This window comes from Ursus arctos, chromosome X (assembly GCF_023065955.2).
Source record: "Ursus arctos isolate Adak ecotype North America chromosome X, UrsArc2.0, whole genome shotgun sequence".
Lineage (NCBI taxonomy): Eukaryota > Metazoa > Chordata > Mammalia > Carnivora > Ursidae > Ursus > Ursus arctos.
In genome coordinates, this window is record NC_079873.1 from 9701358 (window position 1) to 9716828 (window position 15471).

The following is a 15471-nucleotide window of genomic DNA, read 5'->3' on the forward strand; positions in this document are numbered from 1 at the left end:
ATACTGGTTGTACCATTTTACACTCTTGTCAACAGGGCACAAAGGTTTCAGTTACTCCACATCCTCACTAATATTTGTTTTTCTTTTCTTTTTTAAGCCATCGTAGTGGGTGTGGGGTGGTATCCCACCGTGGTGTTGAGGTGCATTTCTCTAATGGATGAGTGATGCTGAACATCTTTTCAGGAGCTTGTTGGCCATTTGGAGAAATGTCTGTTCACATCTCATGGCCAGTTTGAAACCATGTTATTTGTTTGTTGTTATTCTTATCAAGTTCTGTGTTCTAATTATTCACCCCTTATCGGATAGATGATTTGTAAAGATTCTCTCCCATAGGTTGTCTTTGCACTTTGTGAATTACGCCCTTGGACGCACCAACTTTGTTTTGCTTTGCTTGGTTGGTCGGTTGATTTGTTGATGTCTGATCTTATCGGTTTGGTGCTCTTAGAAAATCCTTTCTGACCGGACTCAGACTTAGAGGTAGAAGCTCTCGGAGAGGACAGCCTCTGTCTCTTAGCAGTCTGTTCCTGGCGTTTTTCTTTGGCCTCCTTCATTCTCTTGGCCAAAAGTTTCATATATTCTGCAGCCTCTTTCTTATTTTCTTAGTATGCTGTGTTTTCAGAGTGATACACCGTCATTTGCGTTGGAGGACACGTGGAGTAACAAGACGCTGAATCGTGGGCGCTTTGGTTCTAGGTCTCTTCTGTCTTTGTTTAGGGCCTTTCTCACAACACACAGGCAGACATCACCTCTAGAGAGACTGAAAAGTTTACGGATTCTGCTGGCTCTTTTGGGCCCTGGGCGACGAGGCACAGTGGTATCGGTGAGTCCAGGAATATCCTTGTCCTCTTTTTTTACGATGACCAAGCTGAGAACATTGAGATTGCTATCCACAGTGCAACCCTGAGCAGATTTGTGCTTTCTTTCTCCAGTTCTCCTTGGTCTGTAGTGGGAGTGCCCTACTCAGGCGCAGGCAGACACGGCCGTGGGTCAAGACATCCTGCTTCCTGGAGAAGTCTTGCTCCTCTTGCCACCACTGACTCGGACCACATGACCTTCCATTCTTCACCCAGGGCATCAGCAGCAACTTCTGTAGCCATATGCTGCTGCTTTGTTTTTTTTTTAATTTTTTAAAATTTAAGTTCAATTAGCCAACATATAGTACGTCATTAGTTTTTGCTGTAGTGTTCGATGATTCATTAGTTGCATACCACCCAGTGCTCATCTGCTTCTCATAAAAGGTATGAAGTTTGCGTTCATCGTCCACTTCACTGAGTTTCTGGCAGCCAGTAGCTGGGAAAGAGATGTTCAGCTTTATCCTAAAGCTGCCTGCTGCCTCCAAGGCACCACAAAAAAAGAGTGATACACAAATGCTTTTAAGTTTGGTAGAGTCCCATTTTTCTATTATTGCTTTTGTTTTCTGTACTTTTGGTGTCATTTCCAAGAAATTATTGTCAAATCCAAAGTTGTGAAGCTCTTCCTTGATGCTTTTGTCAGGGAGGAAGACCGAGTCTTCTGCCCTTCAAGGTCCTTCAGCTAGAGTTGGACTTAGAATCAAATTGACATGAGACAGATTAATAGGAGAAAATAAAATTTAATAACATAGATGCAGGGAATTTGCACAGACATGAGATTCCAAAGACCATGAGGTGATGTGAAGCTTCTATGAGCTAAAGGAAAAGGTTGGGGTCTGCTGACACAAAGAGGAGAAAGCTCATTAGCAAGAGGTGAAAGGAGAAGTTTGGAAAAACAAGATTTTTCTATAATGCAGATGAGTTCCTTCCGTAAAGGGGGCCTCTGTTCATACTTCCCTCCTGTTGCAGGCTCTCTTTCCAATGTAAGTGTAGGCAGTCATGGGGGAGGCAGACTGCTTTTCCTGCATCCGCTGGGTTTTTATTACTTTTAGTTGGAAATAATCTTTATGCCAAATGGCCCATTTTGGGGTATCTCATCCTGTACCCCTTCATTTTCTTCTGGGAGTTTTACAGTTTTCAGTCTTAAGTTCAGGTCTTTAATCTACTTTTAGTTAATTTTTGTATATGGTATAAGAGAAAAGCTCAACATCAATCTTTTGCATGTGGATATACAGTTTTCCCAGCATTATTAGTTGAAAAGACTGTCCTTTTCCCATCAAATGGTTTTGGCATCTATGTTAAAGACCATTTGACCACATATGCGAAGGTTTATTTGGAGGCTTTCTATCCTATTTCATTGGCCTACAGGTCTGTCTTTATGCCAGTACCGCACTGTTTTGATTACTATAGCTTTCAAATATGTTTTGAAATCACAAGGTGAGACCGCAAACTGTACTCTTCTTTTTCAAGATTGTTTTGACTAATTGGGGTCCGTTGAGATTTCACATGAATTTTACGATGGATTTTTTTTTTTTTTTTTTTTTTTTTTTTTGGTCTGCAAAAAGTGCAGTTGGGATTTTGATAGGGCTTGCATTGAATTCGCAGATTGCTTTGGATAGTATTGACAACTTAATACTAAGTTTTTCAGTCCATGAACATGGATGTCTTTCCATTTACTTATGTCTTTAATTTCTTTAAGCAATGTTTTATGGTTTTCATTGTGCAAGTCTTTCACCTTGGGTAAGTTTATTCCTAAGTATTTTGTTATTTTCGATGCTATTGTAAAGATTTTTAGATTTTCTTTTCAGATTGTTCGTTGTCAGTGCATCGAAACACAATTGGTTTTAGCGCATTCACTTTGAATCTTGCAACTTTGCTAAATTATTTATTAGTTCTAACACTTTTTTGTGGGGTTCTTCAGCGTTTTCCCGTATAAGCTTGTGACCTGCAAACAAAGATAATTTTACTTCTTCCTGTCCAATGTGAATGCCTTTTCTTTCTTTTTCTTACCTAATTGCTCTGGCTGGGACTTCCAATACTATGTTGAATAAAAGTGGCAAGAGAGAGCATTCTTATCTTGTTCATGGTCTTAGAGGAAATTTTTTGTTTTACTACTGAGTGTGACCTTAGCTATGGGGTTTTCATATATGGTTTTTGTTATGTGGAGGTGGTTTCCTTCTACTCCTGGTATGTTCAGTGTTTTTTATCATGGGTCTTGTCAAATGCTTTTCCTGCATCAATTGAAATGATCATGTGGTTTTTTTGTCCCATATTCTATCAATGTGTTATATTACACTGATGAATTCTCATATGCTGCACCACTCTTACATTGCAGGAATAAATCCCACTCAGTCATGGTGTATAATCCTTTTGATGGGCTCTTAAGTTGGGTTTGCTGGTTTTTTGTTGAACATTTTTGAGTATGACATCATCTTAACTAATTACATCTACAATGATCCTATTTCTAAATAAGGTCGCATTTTGAACTACTGTGAGCTGGGACTTCGACATCTCAGACCCCTATGATTTCCACCCAAAATGCCCACATGCTTTATTTATTTTGAGTTCTGCCGTTCCAGAGAATTGCTTTTCATTGTTTACAGAGGCCCTTTGAATGCAAACCATTTGTATCATTCTCTTGATTTCCCCACCCTCCCCCCCTGCTGTGGAAACCAGCCACTTTTGTACAGTGAACTCATTTTTAATTCAGGAAAAAAAGAAAATAAATGATTGGTATGTAGGTCAGTTCCTAGTTCTGTCTCAGAAAACAAAGGACCAGGGCTCAGCTAGCATAGCATTCAATTATTCCTTCATATGGTCTTTGTACATATGCTCATGTGCATTTCACCTCGCTCTTTCCTGTGACCCAGAGATAGTACATTTCCAAAGATCCGGCTCAGGCTAGGTGAAGTCCAAATTTATCACATCTTGGATGAATCTTATTTGATGCTTTTGAGAATCTTCTGACCTCACCAAACCAGATTGCTTTCCTCTACAGAGACATGGATTGTTAAAAATGAACTTCATATGGTTTTTTTATGAAACTGTGTTTTTCTGCCAGCCAGATGATTACTGTAAGATTTTAAACATATTCTTGAAAATTTAGTACAAGATCTCTCAAAACACTCAAGGAATACATAGGGTCTTTGGTTGCTTTCTGGTATCTTTTCCTTTAGGAAATCTCCCTGGTGCCCTGACCCCCTTCCCATGCCACCCTGGAGCTCTGAGCATTTGCCTACAGCTGCAAGACCATTCTCCTGCACCTCACCAATTGAAAGCCTTCTACTCAAAGCTTCAGCACGTTGGAAATTTTTCCACTGTGGGAACATTTTCATTTTTCAAATTAAAATTGCAGCACAGTGCTATCTATGGTTAGAAGAATGGCATTTCTAATTAAGGTGACACCAAGTCACACACATGATACAGATGAATCACTTTATGGTGCTTGCCACACTTGACAGACAGAGCAAGATGCTTCTGAAAAATTAGGCATTGGCTTGTAGCATCTGTCCATGTTAATCTAGTCTTGAAAAATGCTCATAACCAACCTTCTCTTGGGAGATTAAGGAAGTAACAGAATGACTTTTATAAAATCGAATATCAGTTTTCTTATGAATCAGGAAGAAGGTTATGATGTTTCTTTAGAAGGGACTTCTTACGTGTAGTATTTTGTCAAGCGGGGTACTGGCGCCAGCTCACATGGGCCCATAAGATCTAATTCTTAAAAATGCAGGGATTTTGTGAGTTGATTGACATCATGTTGGTAACTTGAAATCAGCCATAGTGGAAGTATTTACATCATGGGAATCAGCAAATGCTATAAACCAGGGCTTTTGACAGCACACCATTGATTTTGTCCCTTCTTTTTAAATACAATGAACGCTATGCATGAAATGCCTGCCATGTCCTTTTTAAGATGGTGGACCCACCAAAAAAACCAATATAATATATATATATTATAAAAAACAATATATATATATATTACAAAAAAACAATATATATATATATATACACACAAAGGGAAATATATATGTGTGTATATATATATATTTTTAATGGAATGTATAACCTATTTAAGAAAAGAAAACAAAGAGGAAACATTATCCATAAGGATAAAAGGAGTCCAAAGAAGAGAGAGAAAGTAGTGGGTGCACGTATGGCAGAAACTTCACGAACACGTCGGACTTTGAGCTAGGTCTTGAAGTACAGGTAGGAGAGCAAAATGAGCAATCGAGCAGAGAGAAGGTCATGAAAAAGGAGCGGTAAGCAGACAGAAGGAACCAAATCTGCGAGTAAGAACAGCAAGCATAGGGATTTGGGGAGCTTGCAACTGTGCGCAGGAAGATACAGTCTGTGAAGCCTTTCTTACCCATTGTCTCATTCTTTTCTTCAAGCCCAAGAGATGAGGGCAACTGAGGCTCAAAGAATCCATGTGACCCAGCTGGATGAGCCCACATTTGGAACAAAATAGGAGTCTTTTATAGATTGCTCAGCTTTCTCCCCACCGTCCCATGTTGATTCTGCTCGTGTACGTCGTAAGGCATGTAACACAGAGAAGCGGCGGGAGAAAGGCTTCTAAACATGTAATAATGCAGTACACCCTGGTTTGCTTTAAATGTGCAGCTATGATGTTCTGGGTGGCTTTGAATGGCAGGAGGTCTAACTTCTTCTTCTTTTTTTAAAGATTATTTATTTGAGAGAGAGAGAGCAAAAGAGCACAGATGGAGAGTGAGAGGGAGAAGCAGACTCCCCGCTAAGCAGAGAGCCCAACGTGGGGCTCTATCCCAGGACCCTGGGATCATGACCTGAGCCGAAGGCAGACGCTTAACAGACTGAGCCACCCAGACACCCCAGTAAGGTCTAATTTCTAAGTATGATTGCTTTCAAGAGTTCAGATACAATTTCTGTGCAAAGCGTCCAATATATCCCAACCCACAGCTTCGTTGTACTCAACGCTAACTCTGGACAGGAAACAGAATGATAATCAGAGCTCAATTTCTAGGAAAAAGCACAGAACAAGTAAAAAATAGTACTATCTAAACTATGAGGGTTGGATTCTTAGGTCCCCTGAGAGTCAACTTTTCTAAAAGAAATATTTTTGTTCTTTTCCCCATACCATACACTAACCTTCAAAAGGGATAAACAAGAATCAAACTTTGGAGTTTAAAATTTTCCAGTAACCCGAATCCCACAAACAGTGTTGAGCGAAAGAAGCCAGACACAAATGTGATACTTGACGATTTAATTTCTATAAAGTATGACAAAACAGGAAAAACTAATCTGTGCTGTTAGAGATCAGCCTTGTGGTTACTGTTGGTGGGGTGGGGGGGCCCAGGGCCAGGAAGGGGTCACAAGAGAGCTCCTGGGGTATCGGTGATGTTCAGTTTCTCCCTCTGGGTGCTGTTTACACGGGTAAAAAAATATTAAGTAGGATAGAGCCAGAATTACAATACTTTGAGAGACAAATAATGTTTGATGCTGGAAAAATGCTCAGTGATAACAGAGTGAAGTACTATAAGTACTATAAGTCTGGCTCCAGCAGACGTTGGGGGAGAGCAGTCTAAGGAGCTTCTGTGGGAAGAGGCCACGTAAACAGGAGTGATGGGACATTCCAGCCTTCCAAAGGGGCGCCTGAATGTAGCTGAAGGGTACTCAAGAGGATTACGGCAACAGTAGGAGGCCCGAGATGGCATGTCCTGTATGATATTAAAATATAACCGATAACATCAGGATCTGGCCCACTCTGGGGCCATTTCCTCACTATTCAGCTGATTGGTTGTCCTTTCATACCTTAATTCAGAAGGAAATTATTTCAGAGAAAGACGGCAAAGGCCATACTCATACGGGCAAAGGAGAATGTTCAAGTTTTAGTCACTCAGTGAATAGGATGCAATTTAAAAAACAGGGCACAGGGCCCCTTGAATCTCCTGCTCTGATTGCTCTTCAGAACTTCAGTAAATACTCAAGATCATGGGATTTTTTTTTTTTTAGCATAAAGAGGTTTGTAGTTTAACAGACATCCTATCTTATCTCCCTTCTAGATTTTCCGAGCCTGTACTTGTATCAAGTTAGATCATCAGAAAGTTCTGCACCATGTTAGATTAGAATTTTACCTCTTTGGAGCCGGCATCTGATTTTTTTCTGTGCTACGGAGCCCACTGGTGGTCTGGTGAAACTCATAGGACCTTGCCCACAGTAAGCATCTAAATGCATAAACAAAATGCCAAAATGCACGGAGTTACAAAGAAAACCACATACACTAAAATGCAGTTAGCAAAATATTTCGATATAGCAACATATATGCTTCTTAAGGCATTACAAACAAGAGCTGCCTGGGTTTTTTTTTTTTTTTTAAAGATTTTTATTTATTTATTTTAGAGAGAGAGAGAGGGAGAGCACATGTGAGCGGGGGGGGGGGGGCAAAGGGAGAGAGAAAATCTCAAGCAGACTCTGAGCAGAGCTCAGAGCATGACGCAGGGCTCCATCTCGAGACCCTGAGATCATGACCTGAGCCAAAAACCAAGAGTTGGATGCTTAACCAACTGAGGCATCCAAGAGCTGAGTTCTAATAGCAATTGTGCTTTCAAAGTAGGAATGAGAACATGAACTTCTGAGATACTGGCAATAACTGTATCATTGATAAGAAAATATCTGTGATATTGGTTAACAATCTCCGTTTTAGAAACTGTTCTTGGCCTATATTTATGCCAAATAGCTATTTGACCAAACCATTCTCGATTTTTTGTAAAACTATTTAAATCATTGCGTAACATATAATTCAAGTTCTCGTGAGTAAAGGATTTAGATTTTAGCAGTAGAAGCAACCGTCTCTGTAAACTAAGGCGCTTCATGAGTAACTGACCTGCTTACGTTTTCGCCCAGGTTAAATTTTCCGTTTATTGATAGTACAAGAATTAACCTATGTGGCTTGCATATTCAGCTTCTCTGCCTTTGTACAGTTTTTGTTCTCTGCTGCTATTGTACGCACCCAACTTTATGTGTGTTTTTATTGGAAGCTATTGCGTGTGTGTGTGTGTGTGTGTGTTTAGAGGTGTGGCATAAATACAAAAATAAGAGTCATTGTTCCATCACACCCAGGGCTGTCGAACCTCTGTGAGGATCTGGGTCTTGGTGTTCAGACCCTGTGATCTTTCCTAACCCCCATTACCTGCTTATCGCTTCATTGTTTGCTGACAAAACTAACCAACACATTCGATATTTAAGCCTGGAAAAACAAGGGTAGAAGGTTTTATTTCTGGGGACAAATGAAAATGACATATTTTCAGGAAGGAGGTTCAGAGCTAAAAGCACACGGCAAAAGGCAGGCAGAAGGGATAGAATCTGCTAAGGATAACGCGTACATCAAGCCTCACATTACTTAGGTGTGGAAAGAAAGTTTCATTTCTGCTCTCCTTGCCAGAGAAAGGGCAAATGGTCTTCGGGTACAGTAGCTTGGCTTTTTATTTCATCTGTCCATCACATGAGGCTTTGAAGGTAACTCACGACAATTTAGATGCATCAGAAAGGTGGCTAGTTTAGGAAAAGACTAACGCGCCCCCCCCCCCCAACTGCCACCCAAGAGAGCACCAGTGAGTTTCTCTATTCTCTGTGGAACATTCTTGAGATTAAAAATTTCATGTGGGTAATTCTATCCTTGATCCCAGTTTGTTTTCTTCTACCAATCTACTTCCTTCAAATACACACATACATACCACAAATTGGATTATTCCAGGATCTGAACATTTTGAAATGAAGTCATGGTCAGGAACAAGAGTTTACGTTGAGGTTGGAGGAAAAACAACAACAACAATGACAACAACAAAACAGCACAAGCTCTTTGTCAATGTTATATATCCAAATATTTGAAAACCTTGGTAAATAGAAACCATAAGATTTCGAACTAATTTGCAGTGTAGTTGAATGTGGATTTGTTGTTATGTGAGAGAGTGTGGTCTCCAGTTGCCTTTGAAAAAATATTCCAGCGCAGAATAGCGTTGGGTATGCTGGAGGACTGTGGGCCCACGTCCTGTCATCGAAGGGCAGGCCGAGGGTCAACCAGAGCTCATGTCTGGCTGTGGTGTAATTTCCTCTCATGTTCTAATCTTTCCACCCTCATTTAAATGTGATTTTTTTCTTCTTGCATTGATTTCAATTTTAAAATTCTAGGCTCAGGGAGAAAAATTAGAAGAGTGATATATTCATTATTTTTAAAGATGTTAAAGTGACAAAAGAAAAAGTCTTAGCATTCTGATTTACTAACTTCAAGGTACTACTGCCTGTGTGATAGATAAGAAATCTATTTGCTGGGTTGGAAAGGGGCTGCATGACAGCCAGAGAGAATAGATGAATTGCATGACAATTTTCTTTGTCCTTACTTAGCAAATGCTGTGGGCGTAATTTTCTTCTCTGTTCAGCTTAAGAGTGACCATGACAATGGATGACTCCAATTTAGAAGCAAGACCATCCTTAAATATGTTCTCCATTTGTCTGCCTCTATGAAAGTGACAGTGACAGTACATGACCCCTCCTTAGAGGCAGGACCATCCTTAATTGTTCTCTTTATTCTTCCACCTCCACACTCAGGCAGGAGCCTGGCTCATGCCACATGGGCTTTATGGATTAAGAAACCTGCAGAGTCCCCTGGAGAAGTTCATGACTCAAGGGTAGACATTCTAACAGTTTTGTCAATGAACAGACCAAAAATTTTCTCACTACCGCTTCCCCCACCTGTTGTATTTAAGGCTTTGTGGGTGAATGCCCCTCTCTATTATAGCCTGTACTCCACACATCCCACAAATCTCTGGGCTCTCATGAGATTTGTGCCCATATAATTGGCACATTTTCAAACCAACACAATTCACTAACATAGACAAAAACCCACTCTACTGCCCTTTGTTTCTGTATAAGACAGAGTTTTTCTACGACTTTCTCTCCTTCATTTGAGAGTGAAGCCTGGTATAAAAGCATGCAGGGGATTTGATTATTTAGACAAGTGGTTTCCCCATTTTTTTCAGACTTCATCTTGCTCAAAATTCTTCAACACCTTTCCCCTGCTTACGATGGAAAACCTAACTTTTTCATCTGGACTTAGCAGCTTCTGTGTACTGGCTTCTGATTCATGTCCCCTAGCTTGTCCCACACATGTGACGAGCTGGCAGTACTCACTGGGAGCCATGCCCTCAAAACACGCTGCTTTCTCCTTCTTCGGACCTTCACACATACCATTTCCCAAAATGACTTCTAGATTTGTGTGCCTGGGAAACTCCTATTCATCCTTTAAATCTTAAGCTTGAAGACTTCACATCCTATGGTCCCAGGCCAATGAATCCTCTCCCCCATGCTCCAGACACTTGTTACATGTCTATCTGCAAAGGGTCTCAGCCTTGCCTGCACACCCTAAGCTCATTACATCACAATCTCTGGAAGTGTGACCCAGATGTCAGTATTTTTTTAAAACTCCCCAAGCGATCCCAATGTTTGTGGACCACTGTTTGTTTGTTTGTTTCCTCCTCAAAGACTCCAAATAAGCAATGACCATGCTCTTCTTCTTTTATAAACTTAGTGCCTAGTCCGAAATGAATAAATACAGAGAGCCTGAGCAGTAACTTTCCTCAATATGTTTTTCAGTCATGGAGGAATTCTTTAGAAAATAACTCTAGTGCTTAGTCCAAATTGAACAATTTTAATATTCTTATGAACAAGTTTAATTTTTTAAAAGATTTTATTTATTTGAGAGAGAGAGCATGAGTGGGGGGGGCAGAGGGAGAGGGAGAAGCAGACTCCCTGCTGAGAAGGGAGCCTGCCGCAGGGCTCGATCCCAAGACCTTGAGATCATGACCTGAGCCAAAGGCAGATGCTTAACTGACTGAGCCATCCAGGTGCCCCTGAGCAAGTTTAATTTTTGTATTTCTGAATATATCTGTCTTTTGCAAACCACATCCCATGACTTTTAGAGAAGGAAGGGGGCTATCATTCCAAAATTGCTATTGTTTGGTGTGGTTTGACATATCTCACTCAGCACAATCAGAAAAAATTAAAAAGAAAATTAGCAAGCGATTTCCTTTCAAAAACAGTCACCACCCACAATGGGGACAACATGTGTACGTGCCTAGTAGGGTACCTGCTCTGTGCTGTGTGCTCAGTGATGGCGGCTGTTGTTATGTGCTTCCTCTTTTGTGAAAGGCATCTGGAGATGACACTACAAGAGGAAACAAGATGGCTTGCCAAACGCTTCCTTTCATTTAAGTACAGTCCATGAGATTTCCTGACCATTCATCATAAACAAAGAGGTGTTTGCTGCTTTAGGAACTCAACGGTTACGCTACTGTCGGGAAGGAAGAATTTCCTCTGCTCTTCTAGGTCCTTCTAACCAGACTAAGAAGCAAATTGACATGAGACAGATCAACAGGAAAAAATCAAATTTAATTTTATGCTTACAAGGAATGCACACAGCCATGAAATTCCAAAGACAGACATAATGAAGTACGTATGTCATCCGAATTAAGGAGAAGGAAGTAGGTATCTGGGACTTCAAAGGGAAGGAATGCAGTTTACAGGAAGATGAAAAGCAAACGTTTGATAAGCACATGTTTGCTGGGCCACTCAGAAACAGTGGGACATAGAGGACTTTGATCAAACCGGTCTTGCTAGCTTCATCCCTATCATGCCTAGTTCATGTCATAGTGTAGTTATGGCGACAGCTGCCTTCCTGGACCAGGTCCCCTATCTCAACTCTTTTTAGGCAGTTGAGAGGAATATAAAGAGCTTTTCCTGAATCTGCTTGGTTTTGATTGCTTTTAAGTCAAAATAATCTTTATGCTAAAGTGGCCCATGCTGGGACAGGCTGCCCTTAGCCCCTACACTACCCATGACACAGACCAAAAAAGACATAGTTCTGTCCCACCTTTGCTCACTCCATTTGGCTATTGCTGTGCAATGCCTGCTTCTGTACTTTTTTTTCCATAAAGCACTGGTTCTACATGTACCCCCAAAAGCCTTTAGATTGTTCCAGGACTAGCCAGCTAATTCTCAGGTTTAATCACACAACTCCACTCCTACGCGGCCCCTTCTCTCCTGGGTTCTGTGAGTCCCCGCCCCCAGCTGAATCACTCAGCCACAATCACATTAATTGCCTCCACCTGGCTGACTTTCTTGGGGCAGGCTGCCTTTGTCAAGCAGTAGGCAACGTATCTATGTCATAGCATTTTAGTATCCATGGTGCAAATCAACTCTTCTGATTTTTCAGGCATGAATTAAAGCGACAGCTTTCTGTGTTATAATAACAGCAAAACCTGAATTAACTGCAAATCTCAATAAACAAGTGTTGTTGAAAACCAACCTCCGTGCTTCAGAACCAAAATATAATGCGAAGACAGAGTCTGGGATAAAGAGGAACGATAGCTTTTTTGCTTTGCTGGGCAAAGGGGGCTGCAGCAGGCAGTGGCCTTCAAAAACTGGGAGCCTTCCAGGAGGAAGAGGCTGGGGTATTTTACAGGGAAATACAGGATCTAGCCAGTTTCAACAGGGATTGGGTATGTGTTGCCAGGTTCCTTAGTTGTTTTCAGGGTGGTACCGGGTTCCTGAAACAGAAGGCTAAGAAGGGAGGAGGGGAGGTTTGCAGAAGTGAAGAAAAAGTTTACTTTAAAACTGAGCTTCACTGAAGCGTTAGTGCAGCCATTTTGATTTTTGGTCAACTGTATGTTTTGAAGCGGTTTCACAAGTATATTTTTATTTAATTTTTATCCAACTCAGGATGAACTTAAGAAAACCATTCTGTTTTCAATCTTCAGTTTCATGCTTTAGTAAGCACCATACATTCATTCAATAAGGTGTTTGTTTTGACAATTAAGTCTTGTAGTAGGGGTTCATAATTATGATCACAGCTATTCATGGACTAGGCCTCCGGGAGTTGATAAAGGAGACACAGAAATTTGGACCTTCTTGGCATAGATTGGCTAGTGGTTGAACAAAGCCCTCTCTTCTGCCTCTTGAGCACCCACAATTCCCAGCTGCCCTTTGAAGTTTGGTGTGGCCATGTGACTATATCCTAACCAATGAAATGCATAGAAGTGAAGCGGATGAATTCCAGGCCTGACCCATTACAATCCTTCAGGTACCATCCTTTGAATTTTTTCCTATTACCCATGATCTTGGAGGCCATATGTTGAAAATGGCAGAGCCACAAGATAGAAGAAAACTATGTACCAGAACTGGCACTTGGAGGAATGTCACCCACCTATCAGGAACACCCATCTTGGACCTTGCATGAAAAAGAAATAAATTTCTAGTTTTTCTAAGCCACTGAGATTTGGGATGTATATGTCGTAGCATAGTTTTACCTTAAGTAGTAAAGATGTATCCTGTGCATTTAAAAATAAAGTGTTATGTTTCCCCCTAATAATGGTAATATATTTTCATTGTCTACTATTGGAGAATACTCCACACTGACACATTATGTTACCTGAAAGATGCTTTTAGAAATAAATGTCTGATAATAAGTTTGTTAGTCAGTCATAACATTCTTTCCTTTTCCTGAACATCGAAGGTAAAAACAAAAAACCCACAACCCCCCCCAAAAGACCCCCTCAATTAAGATGCATTATTCTAGTTAATGTTTTAGCAATGAGGGACAAAGTTTATTCTAATAACTAAACTAACTCACAGTGAACTAAGCGATCTGGGGGAATAGTAACTTTCTCAGGCCCCCAGGACATGATGCAATATTTCAGTGACATTTCCACTTCACAACTAAGATACAACTTAGGCTCTGCTAGAAATTCTCTCAACATACTTCAGTGCGTGTGGAAATGGAAATTCTCGTGCCGTTGGGTCTAGATGTATTAAACTCTTGTTTCTAGGACACAAATATATGAAATGTTCACACAATGATATGCCCAGCTTTCTCTCCAGTGTCACACTCTGTCAGACAACTTGAGGTGTGGTCGGCTGCACTGTGCCTTCTCCCCCTCAGCAAACATTCATGAAGCACTGACCGGCAACTGTCTAAGCGCTTGGGGCACAACACCGGGTGAGCAACAGTCTTGTAATCGAGGAGCTTAGAGGTCTGGGCAGAGGGCAGCTAATTCCTGTGAGGAAGGGGCTGAGAAAATCTTCAAAGACAAGAGTCTATCTGATAGAAATCTTTAAAGGATGGGCGAGAGTATAAGGATAACCGAAGGAAAGGCATCGCAAGTTGAGAGAATAGCAGGATTCAAGACGTGAGATTTTGAACGATGTGAAACCTGTGGGGAATGAGGAGTTCACTTTGGCTGGTGTTCAGGGGAAAAGTGGGGAGTGCAGAAACGGGGGGCCGGGGAGCTAGACTGGGGTCAAGTTATGGAATCTTGGATGATCTTCTATACATCCTGAACATTTACTTTGTGTATACAAAGAGAGGTTCAGCAGAGCAGTGAGTAACCCAATCATGTCAAGTGTAGGGGAAATCATTCTGGCATAGCATGCAGGATGGCCTGGAATAGAGGTGGTATTCTGGAAGCCCAGCGGCCACTTAGGCTGTTGAAGTATTGGAGTAGAGGCAGCACTTGATTTGGGAGATGTTTCTGAGACGGAATCAGGAGGACTCTTTGGCCGTTTGGGTGTGTAGGGGCCCAGGGCAGGCTGCCCCAAGTGTGCCACCTTGGCATGTTGATTATTGTAAATAAAAGTGACTTAAGGGGCAGCCTGCACAAGAGGGACTCTCCGACCCTCCTCTGTCCTCCCGAAAGCAGGAAACAAGTCTCCCATGTGAAAGGTACCCTTCCGGTGGCAGGGTAAAGAGACAGCCTTATCACCAGAGATGGGAAATTTCGAGCCCAGAAGGCTGTATACACGACCTGTGGTGTCTCTCTCGATCAGATGGCGGCCCCTGAACGTGGGGCAACCCGATGATCGGGTAGAAGCTGCTAGCACAGACAGTGAAAGCATTCTACCCGAGGCAGAGCAAAGGACATAGAAATTTATTGAACGGAGCAGCGGGCGGGACAGCAGAGGAAAGACACTGTCTGCTAAGAGGCGGTGGGTGGGGGCTGTATTTAAAGGGGGAGGGCGAGGCGGTATGGGAACGTATGGAATTTTCCTTTTTCGGTACCAGTGCTCAGTTGCAAGTAACCCACTGGTCCACTAGGACTTATGGAGATTTCGAGGTGGGTCACCTGATGGGCCTGTTTATATCCAGCTTGGTGGTCCCTGTGCGCCCTTTGGCCTTGCTCCACCGCCTATTGCTCAAGCCTGCTGCCTAAAAGCGGCCTCTACACAAGCCTTGTTACTTTTTAGTAATTTACTACCCCAGTCCAAATTCTGTCTAGAATTCCTTACTAAATGAAGCACCCCAAATTCCGTTCTCTTTGCCCTGTCAATTCCTTATAGATTGTCTCTTTGTCTAAAAAGTCTAAAAACTGCCTGCCTTGGTCATTCTCTTGGGGCTCAATTTCATGATTGGACCTCTGTGCACATGTAAAAAAACTGGGATTTTTTTTCTTCTGTTAATCTCTCTCATGTCAATTTAATTCTTAGTCCCGTTGGAAGAGCTTGGCCAGTAGAGAAGAATGCTTCCTTCCCTTCAGGTGGAAAGGAGAAAAAGAAGTTAAAGATGCCTGAGATTTCTAGCTGGGAAGTCTGGGTG

The 15471-nt window shown here is 41.6% G+C and overlaps 1 pseudogene; it reads right to left on the reverse strand.

The window, feature by feature from the left end:
- Positions 1-284: 284 nt before the first annotated feature.
- LOC113240801 (40S ribosomal protein S6-like) lies at positions 285-10026 on the reverse strand (annotated as a pseudogene).
- Between the last annotated feature and the right edge of the window lie 5445 nt (positions 10027-15471).